Below are 18988 nucleotides of genomic sequence, written 5' to 3' on the forward strand. Positions count from 1 at the left end.
ATTCAATGTAATTCCAAGGCCAAAAATAATCTCTACTGCGCATTAAGTAAAGATGAGTATAATAAAATTTGTGATTATAACACGGCCAAAGAAATTTGGGACAAACTCATAGTCACCTATGAAGGAACTAGTCAAGTCAAGAATACTAAAATTCATAGACTTGTGCATCAATATGAACTTTTTAGTATGAATACAAATGAATCCATTAGTGAAATGTTTTCTCGTTTTACTAATATTATTAACCCTTTGAAGAATCTTGGTAGGGTATATCCTTCTTCCAATCATGTTAGAAAGATCTTGTGGGCACTTCCAAAAGGTTGGAACTTAAAGGGTACCGCCATTCAAGAAGCAAAAGACATTGAGAAGCTATCTCTAGATGAGCTCATTGGGTCCTTCCTATCATATGAAATAATTATGAAGGACCAATCAGTAAAGGAAGCGATTCAATCCAAGACAACCGCTCTCCAAGCCTCCACAAATGAAGAAGTGTCTAAAGACGCTATTGAAAATGATGAAGAAATTGCCCTTACTGCACTCTCATACAAAAGATATCTTCAAAAGAAGAAATACAATAAAAGAGGCAATTTTAGAAAGAGTCCTTTATCATCATCATGTGACTCCTCTCAAAAGGAGCAATCCACATGTTTCCATTGTGAAAAACCGGGGCACTTTAAAGCTGATTGCTTTCTCTATAAAAAGGATAAAAATAAAAAAAATAAAAAATAAATAAAAAAAGAAAGAAAAATCCAAGAAGAAATCCATGAAAGCCTCATAGGAAGATGATGACTCCCTCACCTCCGGAAGTGATAATGATCTTGTTAGAAACAACTTAGCAAACCTTTGCCTTATGGCAAATGACGATGAGGTAAACTTTTCCTCTATAATACCCCGATATTTTAAAGGATTTATTAATTCGGATTAATTTTAAAATGATTTGTTTTAATTAATTGAGTGCTTAGATTAATTATCTTATTTTAATTAGATTTTATTTCGTGATTATATTTGTTGAATTGATATGGTGTTTTGCTTTGTGGAATGCTTTGATTGAATTGTTAATTTAATTTGTGTACATTTATGCTTGTGTGAATTATTTGTTAATTATTTATAATTATTAGATTTAATTTAATTATTTTATTTTAATTGGATTGGACTTAAAGAGGAGTGGGACCAAATGGATGTGGTCTTGGGCCTGAAGGAAGCCTTGTTGGGTTAATTAATAAAGGCCCAAGGTTATGTGATTATTTTAATAATCATTTTTGTATAATTATAAAAATATACTTAATTATATATTTAATAAGTGTTATGGAAGGATATATATATATATATATATATATATATATATAGGTATATATGATTTAATTAATTAATGATTAATTATGGAAGCTTTTATATGGTAGTTATAATTGGAAAAGGATTAGGATATTAATATGGTTATATACACATAGGATTAATTTATTAAAAAGGTTATTCACGTTAGAAAAATAAAAGAGGCAGAGAGAGAGAAGAAGGGGAGGCCGACAAAGAAGAGGCCGGATCAGAGAAATAAGATGTTAGAATTGGAAGAAACACTCAAAATTTGAAGCGTCAGTTTCGTTTCGAAACTTTCAGGCGAGTTCTTTTCTAACTTTCTTGTTAGAACTCATAAGGATTTCACCTTGAGTATCAATGTTAAGATTAAATTTATTTGTTTAAAAATCATGGTTAGATCGGATTAATTAAAAAAATAAATTATTATAATTGATCTTTTGGAATTTTGGATTTTAAATTGATATATATTAGGTGTTGTATATATATTTTAAAATAAATGTATAGGTGAATTTGTGACCCAAGAGGATTAATTATGGTTTCTATATTTTCTGGTATTTTTTGGAATTATTTTGATATTTTTAAATATTTTTCTGGAATTAATTGGATTGATATTTCTATTTTTTGTTTAGAAATTTACATTATATATATATATACACACACACACACACACACAATAAGGTTTATATATATATATATATACGCTAGGGAATCTGGATTCGGCGGCTCCAATAAGGGGTGCGCTACAGTGCAGCACGGCATACAACGCTACAGTGCACTCAAAATCAAGACTTTGTGGTCCTGATAATCAGAGGAGGATTCAGTATGGTGCGGTGCATGGAGTGAGGGTGCGGACACCGATCTGGGCCATGGATGAAGATAATGGATGATAAAATGACTCAGTGCATCGCGGCATTGGAGAGTTGGTGCGTGTATGCATCCGCTCCGTTGATTTGGTCTGATCAACAAAGGAATTGATCTAGTGCTTTGCGACTCACAATAATTGAGAGAAGTAGCCAATCAAAGCAAGCCAACACACACCGAGAGTAGATCTGGCTCATGTGGGCGCATGCAGGAGCATGGACGCACCTGCCAGTATAGAGAAGCGCGTGGTAGTGTTTTTGGCGCATGTGGCGGTGCATGGGGGCACGTGCAGAGGTGTTTGAGGTCCTGGGAAGTTGCTACGGAGTCTATTGATGTCCCAGAATTGATTTCAAGCTTGTTAATGTTGTAATCAACCAGTAGATGAGGTATTTTAAGCATTTGAAGGCTGTAGGATGCTACTACAATATTTAGTTGGCGTAAATATAATTAATTAAATATTTTGCCATGGAAGGAGGTGTGTGTGTATATATATATATATATATATATATATATAGTTATAGACGTGTATATATATGGTTAATTTAATTTATGATTCGTATAGAATGAGGTATATATATACATATTTATTTATATATACGTATATATGATTATTTTTAAATAATCAAAGATTATTAAGGAATGTGTTATACACATATATACATATTAAATAATATGTGTATAGGTATATATATTATTTAAGATAATTATTATTATTATTATTCTTATTTGATATATCTGGATAGGTTGGTTAGTAAATTTATGATATGTTTATAATCTGCATGAGATGTTTATGTATCAATTAGCTATCATTGAGTCTAAAGTTGGTACATGGTTGAATTGTAGGCATGAATGAGTTGCCATAGTTTTAAATATAATGCCTAAGTATTTGTATGAATAAAATACATACATATGAAGCAATTGATGAGTTGCTAATTTAAAGGTAAAAATATATATACTTAAGGAGGCATAGTTGACTTGCCAATATATAAATAAATATATTTTTAATGGCATGGTTGATTTGTTAATGTATAAATAAATATACTTAAGGAGGCATGGTTGAGTTACTAATATATAAAAAAATACATTCATAATGGCATGGTTGAATTGTTAAAGTATAATTAAATTGCTATGTGTATTAGATGATTAAAATTTATTTATGGATACTGTATGTATAAGTTAGATTAGGATTAGATATTCTTAAATTAGAATAATCTAGTAGTTGTATATTAGTGTATTATTTTATATATATTAAGAAAATAATATTGGTAGATACATGGATGACTTGTCAAGGCTTAGATATTTGCTGTATGATTTAAATAATTAAATTTATTATTGGCTTTTGGATTAAATATAATTTTTCTTGAATTATATTTTATTATTTAAATGATTAAATAATTATTAAAAATGGAGTTAAGGTTAAAGGGGTTTCTTTTTAAAAGAAAAGGAGATTTTGGATTGATTTAGGTATGATTATATTTTAATCATGGTTAAATGGTTTTGAAAATTAATGAACCTATTAATGGATGTGAAGGTTATACTGTATATAATTATTTATACATATGTGTATCATCGTTTATTAAACTTAAAACTTTATTAGGTTTGGTTTTGATCAGAGATGATCTGCTTATTGGTTTTCAAAGGCCTGGTAGAGAGAGCTTGCTCGTAGGGTTTAACCCACGATTTGTTTTTTCAGGTTATTTGAAGTTCCAATCTCAAGGTTGAGGATCCGTAGCTGGGAGACTGTCTTTCATCTATTCATCTTGTTTACTTTTAAGTAGTATTGTTATTTATTGGATAATGGATTTTGGTTAATGGAGTCGTTGAGTTACGGGATTCCCTAGTTGTAACCATTGGAGAGATATTAATGGAAAATATTATTTATTAGTTTTTCTTCAACGTATTATTTATTCTTAATTTCATTTTGTAATCTGTGCTTGTTTGAAATACTTTAATTGTCTTAATATTCCTTAATTTTCTGTACGGATTTGATCAACTCGTGTTCCGAAATTATGGGGTATCACAGTTGGTATCAGAGTACTCTAGGTTCAAGTGTCCCTAGGGTGTTTTTCGTTGTGTGACTTCCGCGTTGTATACTCTTTTACTTAACGCTTAAGTTTAGGATTCACTGTATACTATATTCGGTCCATTAGTGCGTCCTAATGGTAAATCGTTGAGTCTTATCAGAAAATGGTAAGACACCGATTTGGAAGGTATTTAAGGAGGAAGGAGCATAGGCGCTAGAATCATATGCTAAATCAGTACGTAGGGAGACAATATTTATTGTGGAAACTAATTGAATGACATAAATTACGAAGGTCAATAGTTTACGTTAACACAGTAAACACAGATGCGATATAAAGTATATCACTGAATTGTGGAAAGTTATTACTTCTACACTCAGTATTATTTAGGGAGGATGAATGTAGTTATAGAATTGGTTTTTAAGTTCTGTTTTGAGAATTGGGGTGTTCCAAGGTTATTTAGATCAAATTAGGTGATTTAAATAGTTGAATAGACTGGTTAAAATCTCTGAATGCATAATTGTAATGACCCGGTCATTTTCCCTCCTTTCTTTTTTCTCAAATTTTACAGATAAATTTTTTCCGTTTAATTTTCTTTTTCGAGTTCTGTTTGTCATCACTTGGTGTCGTTTTGAGTGCTTGGAAATTATTTTCGAGACTCTTTCCTTTGGATTGACAACTTCTTTTAAGGATCGAGTCATTTCCACATTACCACTTTTTGGGCACTATTCACTTTTCGTCTTTTTTCTCGTTTTTCACTTTTTGGCACAACCTCACTTTTCGTGCTCGGAGTTGATTTATGACTTCATGTACCTTCATTCTAAGTGGTTTTCATGAAATACATATCTTTACTTTTGTAGAAAAGTACTCTGGTTGCTCCTCGTGTCTATAGGAGCACAGATGCATAATTTATTCAGAAATATTTTTTTTTCTTGGGGTGTTTTTCGTAAATATCTTTTGAAGATATTTTATTTTAGTGGTTTTTAAGAAAACATTTTTAGAAGATATTTTCTTTTTGGGTCATTTTTGCAGTTATCATTTTTGGAAGGGCCATTGTGTAATTAACGAAAGTTATTGCAAAATACCTCATTTTGAGCCTGGATCCTCGTACAAGATTCATTTTCACATTTTGTCGAGTTCGGTACTCTTAGAATTTCCTTCCGGTCGTTTTTCCCAATTTTAGGATTTTCGGCCCTAGTTAGCGCCCAACTTGTTCGGGGCATATCTTTCTGCTCGGAACTCGGTTTTTGACACCGTTTCTTCCGTTATTCATTTTTTTTTATTTTGGTTCTTTTTTGTTCATGGTGTTTTACCGTTTAAGCATGTCTATGCAAATTCCAGTTTTTCGGACCTTGCGGGGCCCGTTCAAGGCACTTTTAGGATTTTACTATAAATAAAATGACTTAAAGTGAAAAATCAGATTTTCACCATCTTCTTCACCTCTTTGGCCGGCTGCCACCACTCTTTCTTCTTCTTCACTTGATTTCCTTTATTATTTGTCTCGTGCCTTAACGTTTATTGTAAGTCTTGCCGTGTTTTTCCTTTCCCCCTTATTAGAATCCATTTCTAGCCATTTTTGAGTTCAGGTTTTGAGTTTGGGTTTGGATTTTCATGGTGCCTCAAAGGTTAAAGTTGTTCCTCTCGTTGTCCCTGACATAACCTAGGAGTATCGTCGGATTTGGAGCACTTTTCTTTCAGTGGGGATTTGAGATTTCATCTTAAATTGAGGTAGGGGATGTCTTATATTTATATCTTGGTTATATTGAGTGTATTCCATGCTTACACAACTTAATCACATGTCATTGTATTAAATCTAGAAACTTTATTTATTTATTTTCTTGTATGAGACTTAATTCTCCCAGTTGGTTATAGTTTGGTTTAAACTTGTAACATGCTATTAAATTACAGCTTGATATGTTCATTGACATATATTAAATTGAGAGTATTTGGACAAGTATTGAAACTTTTATTTAATTATTTTCTTGAATGAAAATTTAATTCATGTGGCCGTATTTAACTTGAAATCAATATGTGATGTCATAATATATTATGCCCTAGCATATTCTTCAACATATGTGAATTTGAGAGTATTCAGAGATGTTTTAAAATCTAGAAATAATTAATTAATTAGATTAATTAATTTATTCCAAGTGTACTATTCCCTTCATTGGATTTCGGACTTGTTATTGTTGATGAGCATGCCATATACTTTCACATATATTAAATCGGGAATATTTGATTAGGTTTTGAAAACTTTCATTTTATTATTTTCTTGTATGAAGAGTTAATCATCATGGTTGTATCTTGCATGGAAATTTCTTGTATTATGCTATTAAATCAAGTCTTGATATGTTTTATAACATACTTTAATTTGAGAGCATTTGGATGAGTTTTAAAATCTAGAGATTTTAATTAAATGAATTAATTAAAATCTATTCAATGGTTCCATGGACTTGATTAAGTTTCTCACTTGGTATTCATGATTTCCTTGACAAGTTCTTTCGCGTGTATCAAATACAGAATAATCGGATAAATTTTAAGACTTATATTTAATTATTTTCTTTGTATGAAATTTAATTTACATGGTTGCATCTTGTATGGAATGAACTTGTAACTTGATATTAAACTTGTATTGACATGATCCTTGACATATTTTGTTCGTAAAATATTTAGAGTTGCCTTGTAGTCTTGCGAATTTAATCCTTTAAGTTGATTAAATCTCATTTTATGCTTCCATCGAGTTAATTATTCTTTGATATTGAACCCTTATCAAACTTATGAATTGGACTTGTATTTCATAGGGCTTTTAACTTTTTATCATGCATCATGACCTCTTGTATCTTGGTTTCATTAATGTAGTTAATGGACTTGCATAATTGTCTTAGAATGGTTTAATTATTCATGTGTTGTTTAACAAATAATTAAATTATGTGTCTTATATTTGTGGTATATTTATATCAATGGACTCCATATGCTATATATCTTAGTTGTAGTATATATAGATGCACGCTATGATTTCTTGACATTTCACATGCCATTATAGTTAAGGACTGAGGGCATGACTTGTGTGTTTCCATAATCTTTGTTGTGCATGTAATGTGGTTTAATGCATTACTTGTATCTTGATACTATATTGACTTGCATAACTTATTGATTTTGGAAACTCGGCGATATCAATCAAGACTTGACATGGCTAGGACTTGGTTCTAGTACGGGGGATAGAGAGCCCCCTACAATAGAGTGCACACTAAGGGAAGGTACCCATGGGTTAGAAGCCCTAAAGTGATCCCAAGAGTATGGTTCTAATCCGAACGATATCCGAGTATCCACATTGTTTGATTTTGTAATGACCCGGTCATTTTCCTTCCTTTCCTTTTTCTTCATTTTTACGGATTAATTTTTTTCGTTGGAATTTTCCTTCGAGTAACCTCACTCTTCGTGTTAGGAGTTGGTTTTTGACTCCCCGTGCTTCCATCCTTATTGGTTTTCTTGAAAGGCAAGCTTTACTTTTAGAGGAAAGTTCGCCGGTTGTTTCTTTTTCCCGCAGGGGCATGGATGAAAAGATTTTTTAGAAACATTTTTGTTTCTTGGGGTGTTTTTTTATAAATACCTATTGAAGATATTTTGGTTTAGGGGTTTCTAAGAAAATATTTTGGGAAGATGTTTTAATTCTAGATCATTAGTGCAATTTTCACTTTTTGGAAGGGCCATTGTGCAATTAATGAAAGTTATTGCAAAAATGCCTTATTTTGAGCCTGGATCATCGTACGGGATTTATTTTCACTTTTCATCGAGTCGTGTACTCTTAGAATTGCCTTCTACTCATTTTTCTCTAGTTTCAGGGTTTCTGGTCCCGGTTAGCACTAAACTTGTTTAGGGCATATCTCTCTACATGGGACTCAGTTTTCAACGCTGTTTCTTCTATTGTTCATATTTTCTCATTTTGAATCTTTTTCATTCATGGAGTTTCGCTGTTTGAGCGCATCTGCTCAAATTCGACTTTTCCGAACCCGGCGGGACCCTTCCGGGACACTTTTAGGGTTTTTCTATAAATAGGGGGTCTTTAAATGAAAAATCAAAATTTTCTATCTCTCTCCCCTGTCTTGGCCGGCCCTAGCTCTTCCCATGGCTGCCACCTTCCCTCTCCTCTTTTGAACCTCCTCCCTTGAATGAAAAGTGGTGAAGCCTCTGTGTTTATTGTTCCCCTTAGCGAGGCCTTCAATTCCAACCGATTGGAATTTCATTTTGGCCATTTTTTCAATTCAGGTTTGAAGTCAAGTTATAATTTTGATGGGGCTTCTTAGGGATTCCTGTAGATCATGTTGTCACCGACAAAACCAAGTAGTTTTGTCGGATTCGGAGCGGTTTCATTTTGGTAGCTTTTGAGATTATCATCTCAAATTGAGGTAGGGGATGTATTGGGATTATATATGTGTTGTATTGACTATTTTATGAACTTATACAACTTGTATGCATGCTTTGTATAAATCCTACAATTTAATTTAATTATTTTTCTGTATAGGATTTAATTCTAATGGATGTATGTGGCTTAGAATTGAATTGTGGCATGCTAGGAAATTAATCCTTCATATATTGAGTAACATATATTAAATTTGGAGCATTTGAATAAGAATTACAAAACTTATTTAATATTTATCTTTAGCGAAAGATAAATTCACAACGAAATCAACTTATAAAGTGATATTAAAGTAGGCCTTGGTGAGTTCTTTAACCTATGTTAAATTGAGGACAATTGGAGTTGATTGAAAACCAAAAGAAAAATTAATTAATGAGTTTATTTAATTTTATTTTAAGTGTGTTGGTCACTTAAATTCATATTGGAGGTAATAGGTTGATAATTCCTTGAAATGTAGTCCGTTTAATCACCTTGTGAGTATGTTACTAAATTGATGTAGAATTAGTATTTGAGGCATCTTGAAATGGTAATTGAACTTAGCATGATATAGAATATCATTGACTTGAATAGCTTGTTTAGATAGATCTTGTGTAGGTATATAGCTTGTTAGAATATTACAATTGTTTACCTTGGAAGCTAGTTATTAAATTGGAACTTATTTAGTACTTGTGGCTTAGTGTGGTAATGTAACTCAATTGTTGTAAAATATTCTTACTTTGGTGTATAAATTGCATATTGAGGCTTGATATGTCATATGCTATCTAGACTTGAATTCTAGGACATGGTTTGTGTGGATTCAACCTTATTTGTGCAAGGAAGAAGGTTTTACGCATTATTGGATTTGGTATAACTTTGGTCTAACTTATTGATTTTTGTATAACTTTTGAACATATTGATTTTGGAAAGCTTGTAAGGACATATTTCACGTGATGGGTAGGGTATGGCTCTAGTACGGAGACAAGAGTCTTCTAAGTGATAAGTGCGCACTAGTTAGTACCTTGGGGTCGTAATTGTCTGGAATAATTTATGCATGTGCGCTCTAGGTAGTGCCTTGTGGGTCGTAATTATCCAAAAACACTTGTTTGGTCTAGTGACCACATGTCTAGTCTTTCTACTTTGATTTCGCATTTAATTTTAAGTTGTTAATCATGGATTACTTGTAGCTTGAGAATTGATGCTTACTTTGGGTATTCGAATCCTATTTAGTATGCTTGAACCTGTATACTTGCTCCATGTTTTATTTTAGTATACTTGTGCCATGTATACTTGTTTTGTGCGTATTTGTTTATCTTAGTATACTTGTATCATGTATACTTGTCTTGTGCGTATTTGTTTATCTTAGTATACGTGTACCATGTATACTTGTCTTGTGCGTATTTGTTTAGCTTAGTATACTTGTACCATGTATACTTGTCTTGTGCGTATTTGGTTAGCTTAGTATACTTCTATTTTTATACTTAATTTATGAGTACTCTATACATATATCTTATACTTGAGTATGTATGCTAGATATTACTTATCCCGATTAACATGATTTAGTATACTTGTGAGCATGTGTACTTGAATGTCGTGTATCATGTTTTAATATGATTTAGTGTACTTGAGCATGTATACTTGTATGCCGTAGTTCATTTCAATTGCATGAGCAACTTAGGATGATCCGTGAGTCTCACTTTGACATAGATGTTAGGTGGCATGAGCCCCATTAAGATGTTTTACGTTAAGGTGAATAATTGTAAAATGCTAGGTCGATGCATGCTCATCTCCTACGAGTAGCTTTATGTTACTCACCCACGTAGTGGAAACATTTTTCAGGTATGAAGACTTGGTCCGTGATGCTTGTTACTCCATGGATGATTTGTAGCTTTCAAGTTTCCATTTCGTGCAAATGTTAGCAAGAAATATCATTTTGTAGCCATATGTATCAAAACTTGTATTCTTTGATTTCAAACTTGTAATGTGTGCCTAAGAACACTTTTTGACGCTTATTTCATGCATATGATATGAGGCCAAGGGCCGTACTTCATTTGAAATTCATGTATACTCACAAATGTAGAATTTTGCCTTAAATGAGAATATTATGAAAACCATGCGTTTTAGTATGCTATTTTGCACCGAAGTGTGCATTGGGTATGAAATTCATTATTTGCCATTCATTTACCATGTATGAGGTATGGCCAAGGGCCAAACACCATTTTGTTTTAGGTTTCACATTTTAGTTTCATATTTTGCGTTTTGGGCTAAAATAGTGAAATCTGAACCTTTAAGGGTTCATTTTCAAATTGGGTGGTGCAAAGTGTGTTTCGGCACATCCACTAAGACCTATTTGATATTCATGAAGTGTGGCCAAAGGCCAAATGGCCTTTTGAAAGCATTTAAGTCTGGTTGTTGCATGGTTTGTCCTTAAAAGGCATTTTTCAAGCATTTGAGGTTTGAGAGGTCAAATTTTGCATTGGCGGTATTTTTAAGCCGTGAATCATTGTAGCGCATTCTAATAGGTAAGTTACGTCTGCGTGCATGATCGTTTTCGAGAAAAGCCCCTTCCTTAGTGAAATGAGCCTCCTTTGGATTCATTTCACATTTTTCTTGCATATTAGGGTTTAAGGGCATTTTGGGGTTTTCCTTTAGGAAATAAATTCTGGTCTTAACTCCGTCACATAGAAAATGAGATTTTAGGGTTAGTTTTTTCATGGCATTTTTCCAAAAAATGTCGTCTTGGCCTCAAAAATCCCAATTCTATTTCAGTTTTCCATTTCTGCTATTTTTTTTTTTTTTTCCATAGTAGCAGGTTATAGTATGCCTCAGCCCAAAAGAGCCGGCTCAGTTCCAAAAGAGTTGACTCTTTCATCAACTCAGCCGACTGGGTTCTTAAAAGAGATGACTGAATTGATTCGTACCTCATTCTGGCAATTTTTGGTGCTCTCGGCCTAACTCAGCCGACTAAGTTGCCAACTCAGCCGACTAAGTTTGGCTGCAGCGATGACCTGTTTTCAAATGGTCATAACTTGCTCATCCAAGGTCCAAATTAGGTCATTTTTGAGCCTAAACTCAAGAGCTTGAAGTCAGATTTCGTATGGTCCAACCACACCCTAAAAATCCAACCATAGTGAGAGTTATGATTGTTTTAGTGTGATAGGTTCCTAGTGTCGCTTAGTTGCAGGACGCCGCTTTGTTCTATCTTCATATCTTTGTCGTCCGAACTCCGAATCAAGTGATTCTTGAGTCTATCCTTGTTAATTTTTCATTGTCTTTCTAATGGTGTGCACGGTGGCACCCATTTCAGTGTGAAATGACCATTTTAGCCTTGGTTCATTTCTTTTCGGGTTTAATATTCTTGCTTCACTGCTTCGCTCATTTGAGTTTCATGGCTTCATGTGGAGTCATTTTGGTGCCTTAGGGATGACGTACATCTCTAGAGGTCACCTTTCTTATTTTGCTTTCAGATTTTGGATCCGTTTCGGGTCATCACAAGACACACTAGGTTGAAAAATCTAGGGTCATCACAGGTGGTATCAGAGCTCCTAGATTTGAAAACCTTAGGACGATGGGTTTTGGGTGCATATCATGCTTGTGTTGCCATGCTCTATGTTTTTAGTTGCTTCTTGATAACATGTTTACGTGCTTATGTGGACGTATGTTTAGAAGTTTACTTTAACTGTCTCAGCATGATATATATACTTGTTGCTTTAGTACATTGTATATATTTGTGGGTCTTAGCATGTTGTACGTACTTATTTGTCTGAGTACATTGTATATGCTTGTCTATTTTAGCATATTGAGTTACGCTTGTCTGCTTAGCATGTGAGTTATGCTTATTTGCCTTAGCGTATTGCATGTACTTGTTATTCTTAGCATGATCGTATGATGCATACATTGACATGCCTTATATAACCTTTTTACTTGTGTGAATATGTGGTCTATTGCTATGTTACGTGTCAACTGCTTACATTTATATCTTGTTTAGGCATTGTGGTTTGTTCCAGCTTAGTTATGTTTAAGGTTCCAATAGGATCCTGTAGAGTTCCTATCGAACTCACGGTGTCTTGAGTTGAGTTCTCTTCGTTTTTTGTTTTGTGTGGCATTAGGATTTGACCATGTGTTTGAGCTAGTCTTGGGAAATACTTGCAGACTCTTTGTTTCAGGAACCTTAGTGTTCATTCTAGGAAATGATTTACTTCCTTGCGGTGAGGGATTGGACTCATTCGGGTTTTTGGGATTCACTTTCGGTGAGTTTGTCCTTCTGAGAGGCATTTCATCCCTTCTTGCTTATGATTTTACGGGATTGTTATTTGCATAGTCATTCTTACATGTTTATATGCCTTAATATTTTGAGCATGCCTTAGAAACATGTTAGGGGATGTGACTATTTGGTGGTTGTGTGATGATACAGATGATGTGTTTTTCAATTACTATATCTGCTTGCCATGCTAGCATCATAGGTGATGTGTAGCGTTTCTCTATTGCTTGACTCGTATGTGATAGGTAGCATATTTGATTGCCCTTGTACACTATGCGGTTAGTTGTATGGTACGTGGATTTTCATTTACGTTTAGTATACTTTACCTAGTATGTTTGCACATTGTTCATTTCATTTCGTTTTGGTTTAGCATACTTGAGCCTGTGTACTTGTATGCCATGGATTTAGTACTGCTTAGTATACTTGGAAATATATACTTGTGTATAGTTATATATGTGTTTTATGACAAATTGTTCAAGTTAGTTCATTTCTTTTATCTCCTGTACTGTGCTTGGGGTTGTATAACCTTGGTTGTCAGGATTGTGTGTGTGAGCTTGATCCGATGTCTTGATTCCTAGGCGTAGCCTTATAGTAGGTCAGCTTTAGGATGACGTGGAGGATTTTGGGTGCATTATTTTGTTGGGATTCGTTGTGACTAGGGCGATGATGAGGATGTTTAATTTTGTAAAGTCCGATCCATTGGCTTGAGGGCATAGACTTGTCAGGCTTTGGATTCATGACTGATGTGGTTGACAACGGTGTTTTGAGACTTGGGATTGTCAGTTTTTCAAGTATGGAGGATTTAAGGCTTTAAGCGTAGTGGTGCCTATGACATAGTTGTCAGAGTTTTGGATTGGCTAGAATGGTCCAGCCGGATATTTTGGACTATATCGCAACTCTCATAGTATGCCTAGTTCCTGTGGTGCTTTTGGTAATGATTATTTGACATTAATGTCATTTATATCGATAGGTTTCATAGGTAAGCTTATTAGGGGCAAGTGACGAATTAGGGCTTTATACTGTCATGCTACCGTACGAATTGTGTGTGGGCGAGTGCTAGTTATCGTCGATGCTACCTTGCATTACCTAGCTAGTAATGTGAGTGTGGGCGGGCACTTGACACTATGGATGCTATTACACCTTGGGTACGTTGTGGGCGAGTTCTAGTTGCTATTCTTGCTACCATGTTGCTTTTGGTTATGTTCCTTGTTACGATGTGTAGCTACTTTGATCCCTTTTGGGTGGTTGACATTGGGTTAGTATGTTAATTCGTTGGAGAAGTGTTTCACGGTTCGTGGTTTCGTGTCTTTTCGTTGATCTTGAGACCTTTGGAGTTGCCCTTGGGTACTCTATGATCTATTCCTTGGTGCGACCATGTGTTCGGTCCTTGCTCGGTTCTTCTGCGAGTGTTTCTGATTTCGGGGACAAAATCTCTTTAAGGAGGGTAGGTTGTAATGACCCGGTCATTTTCCTTTCTTTCCTTTTTCTCCATTTTTACGGATTAATTTTTTTTGTTGGAATTTTCCTTCGAGTAACCTCACTCTTCATGCTAGGAGTTGGTTTTTGAGTCCCCGTGCTTCCATCCTTGTTGGTTTTCTTGAAAGGCGTAGCTTTACTTTTGGAGGAAAGTTCACCGGTTGTTTCTTTTTCCCCGTAGGGGCGTAGATGAAAAGATTTTTCAGAAACATTTTTGTTTCTTGGGGTGTATTTCATAAATATCTTTTGAAGATATTTTGGTTTAGGGGTTTCTAAGAAAATATTTTTGGAAGATATTTTCATTCTGGGGCATTAGTGTAGTTTTTACTTTTTGGATGGGCCATTATACAATTAATGAAAGTTATTGCAAAACTGCCTTGTTTTGAGCCTGAATTCTCTTACGGGATTTATTTTCACTTTTCGTTGAGTGGTGTACTCTTAAAATTGCCTTCTGATCGTTTTTCTCTAGTTTCAGGGTTTTTGGCCTCGGTTAGCACCCAACTTGTTTAGGCCATATCTATCTGCACGGGACTCAGTTTTCAACGTTGTTTCTTCCGTTGTTCATATTTTCTCATTTTGAATCTTTTTCGTTTATAGAGTTTCACCGTTTGAGCATGTCTGCTCAAATTCCATTTTTCCAGACCCGGCAGGGCCGTTTCGGGACACTTTTAGGGTTTTTCTATAAATAGGGGGCCTTGAAATGAAAAATCAGATTTTTCTATCTCTCTCCCCTCTCTTGGCCGGCCCTAGCTCCTCCCATGGCTACCACCTTTTCTCTCCTCTTTTGAACCTCCTCCCTTTAATGAAAAGTGGTGAAGCCTTTATGTTTATTGTTCCCCTTGGCGGGGCCTTCAATTCCAACCGATTGGAATTTCATTTTGGCCATTTTTTTAGTTCGGGTTTGAAGTCCAGTTGTTATTTTGATGGGGATTCTCAGGGGTTCATGTAGATCGTGTTGTCCCCGACAAAGCCTAGGAGTTTCATCGGATTCGGAGCGGTTTCATTTTGGTGGCTTTTGAGATTTTCATCTCAAATTGAGGTAGGGGATGTATTGGGATTATATATGTGTTGTATTTTATGAACTTATACAACTTGTATGCATGCTTTGTATAAATCCTAGAATTTAATTTAATTATTTTCTTGTATAGTATTTAATTCTAATGGATGTATGTGGCTTAGAATTGAATTGTGGCATGATAGGAAATTAAACCTTCATATATTGAGTAACATATATTAAATTTGGAGCATTTGAATAAGAATTGCAAAACTTATTTAATATTTATCTTTAGTGAAAGATAAATTCAAATAGTTGAAACAAGAATGAATCAACTTGTAATGTGATATTAAAGTAGGCCTTGGTGAGTTCTTTAACCTATGTTAAATTGAGGACAATTGGAGTTGATTGAAAACCTAGAGAAAAATTAATTAATGATTTTAATTAATTTTATTTTAAGTATGTTGGTCACTTAAAGTCATATTGGATATAATAGGTTGATAATTCCTTAAAATGTAGTCCGTTTAATCATCTTGTGAGCATGTTACTAAATTGATGTAGAATTAGTACTTGAGGCATCTTGAAATGGTAATTGAACTTAGCATGATATAGAATATCATTAACTTACATAGCTTGTTTAGATATATCTTGTGTAGGTATATAGCTTGTTAGAATATTACAATTGTTTACCTTGGAAGCTAGTTACTAAATTGGAACTTATTTATTACTTGGGGCTTAGTGTGGTAATGTGGCTCAATTGTTGTAAAATATTCTTATTTTGGTGTATAAATTGTATATTGGAGGCTTGACATGTCATATGCTATATGGACTTGAATTCTAGGACATGGTTTGTGTGGAATCAACCATATTTGTGCATCGAAGATGGTTTTATACATTATTGGATTTGGTATAACTTTGGTCTAACTTATTGATTTTTCTATAGGTTTTGAACTTATTGATTTTGGAAAGCTTGTAAGGACATATTTCACGTGATGGGTAGGGTTTGGCTCTAGCACGGAGACAAGAGTCTTCTAAGTCATAAGTGCGCACTAGGTAGTACTTTGTGGGTCGTAATTGTCTGGAATAACTTATGCATGTGCGCACTAGGTAGTGCCTTGTGGGTCGTAATTACCCGAAAACACTTGTTTGGTCTAGTGACCACATGTCCAGTCTTTCTACATTGATTTCGCATTTAATTTCAAGTTGTTAATCATGGGTTACTTGTAGCTTGAGAATTGATGCTTACTTTGTTATTTGAATCCTATTTAGTATACTTAAACCTATATACTTGCTCCATGTTTCATTTTAGTATACTTGTGCCATGTATACTTGTCTTGTGCGTATTTGTTTATCTTAGTATACTTGTACCATGTATACTTGTTTTGTGCGTATTTGTTTATCTTAGTATACTTGTACCATGTATACTTGTCTTGTGCGTATTTGTTTAGCTTAGTATACTTATACCATGTATACTTATCTTGTGCGTACTTGGTTAGCTTAGTATACTTCTATTTCTATACTTGATTTATGAGTACTCTATACATATATCTTATACTTGTGTATGTATGCTAGATATTGCTTATCCCGTTTAACATGATTTAGTATACTTGTGAGCATGTGTACTTGAATGTCGTGTATCATGTTTTAATACGATCTAATGTACTTGAGCATGTATACTTGTATGCCGTAGTTCATTTCAATTGCATGAGTAGCTCAGGATGATCCCTGAGTCTCACTTTGACATAGACGTTAGGTGGCATGAGCCCCGCAAACATGATTGACCTTAAGGTGATATAATTGTAAAATGCTAGGTCGATGCATACTCATCTCCTACGAGTAGCTTATGTTAGTCACCCACGTAGTGGGCACATTTTTCAGGTACGAAGACTTGGTTCGTGATGCTTGTTGCTCCATGGATGGTTTGTAGCTTTCAAGTTTCCATTCCATGCAAATGTTAGCAAGAAATATAATTTTGTAGCCTTATGTATCAAAACTTGTATTCTTTGATTTCAAACTTGTAATGTGTGCCTAAGCACACTTTTTGACGCTTATTTTATGTATATAATATGAGGCCAAGGGCCGAACTTCATTTGAAATTCACATATACTCACAAATGTAGAATTTTGCCTTAAATGAGAATATTATGAAAACCATGCATTTTAGTATCCTATTTTGCATCGGAGTGTGCATTGGGTATGAAATTCATTATTTGTCATTCATTTACCATGTATGAGGTATGGCAAAGGGCCAAACACCATTTTGTTTTAGGTTTCACATTTTAGTTTCATATTTTGCGTTTTGGGCTAAAATAGTGAAATCCGAACCTTTAAAGTTTTATTTTCAAATCGGGTGGCCAAAGACCAAATGACCTTTCGAAAGCATTTAAGTCCGGTTGTTGCATGGTTTGTCCTTAAAAGGCATTTTTCATGCATTTAAGGTTTGAGAGGTCAAATTTTGCATCAGCGGTATTTTTAAGCCGTGGATCATTGTAGCGCATTCTAATTGGTAAGTTACGTCTACGTGCATGATCGTTTTAGAGAAAAGCCCCTTCCTTGGTGAAATGAGCCTCCTTTGGATTCATTTCACATTTTTCTTGCATATTAGGGTTTAAAGGCATTTTGGGGTTTTCTTTTGGGAAATAAATTCCGGTTTTGACTCCGTCACATTGAAAATGTGACTTTAGGGTAGTTTCTTCACGGCATTGTTCTATAAAATGTCTTCTTGGCCTCGAAAATCCCAATTCTATTTCAGTTTTCCATTTCTGCTATTTTTTTTCCAAAGTAGTAGATTACAGTATTCCTCAGCCCAAAAGAGCCGCCTCAGTTCCAAATAGCCTACTCTTTCATCAACTCAGCCGACTGGGTTCTTAAAAGAGCTGGCTGAATTGATTCGCACCTCATTCTGGTCATTTTTGGTGCTTTCGGCCTAACTCAACCGACTAAGTTGCCAACTCAGCCGACTAAGTTTGGCTGTAGCGATAAACTATTTTCAAATGGCCATAACTTGCTCATCCGAGGTCCAAATTAGGTCATTTTTAGGCCTAAACTCAAGAGCTTGAAGTCATATTTCCAATGGTACCAACCACACCCTGAAACTCCAACAGTAGTGAGAGTTATGATGGTTTTAGTGAGATAGGTTCCTAGTGTCGCTTAGTCGTAGGACGCCGCTTTGTTCTATCTTCATATCTTTGTCGTCCGGACTCCGAATCAAGCGATTCTTGAGTCTATCCTTGTTGATTTTTCATTGTCTTTCCAATGGTGCGCACAGTGGCACCCATTTCAAAATAAAATGACCATTTTGCCCTTGGTTCATTTCTTTTTGGGTTTAGCATTCTTGTTTCACTGCTTCACTCATTTGAGTTCCATGGCTTAATATGGAGTCATTTTGGTGCCTTAGGGATGACGTACATCTCTAGAGGTCACCTTTCTTCTTTTGCTTCCACATTTGGGATCTGTTTCGGGTTATCACAGGACACACTGGGTTGAAAAATCTAGGGTCGTCATAGGTGGTAGCAGTGCTCCTAGGTTCGAAAACCTTAGGACGACGGGTTTTGGGTGCATATCATACTTGTGTTGCCATGCTCTATGTGTTTAGTTGCTTCTTGATAACATGTTTACGTGCTTATGTGGACGTATGTTTAGAAGTTTACTTTAACTATCTCAGCATGATATATA

This window comes from Cornus florida, unplaced genomic scaffold (assembly GCF_030987335.1).
Source record: "Cornus florida cultivar Cherokee Brave unplaced genomic scaffold, ASM3098733v1 CherokeeBrave_3.0.0_Hap2_Chr10, whole genome shotgun sequence".
Classification (NCBI taxonomy): Eukaryota; Viridiplantae; Streptophyta; class Magnoliopsida; order Cornales; family Cornaceae; genus Cornus; species Cornus florida.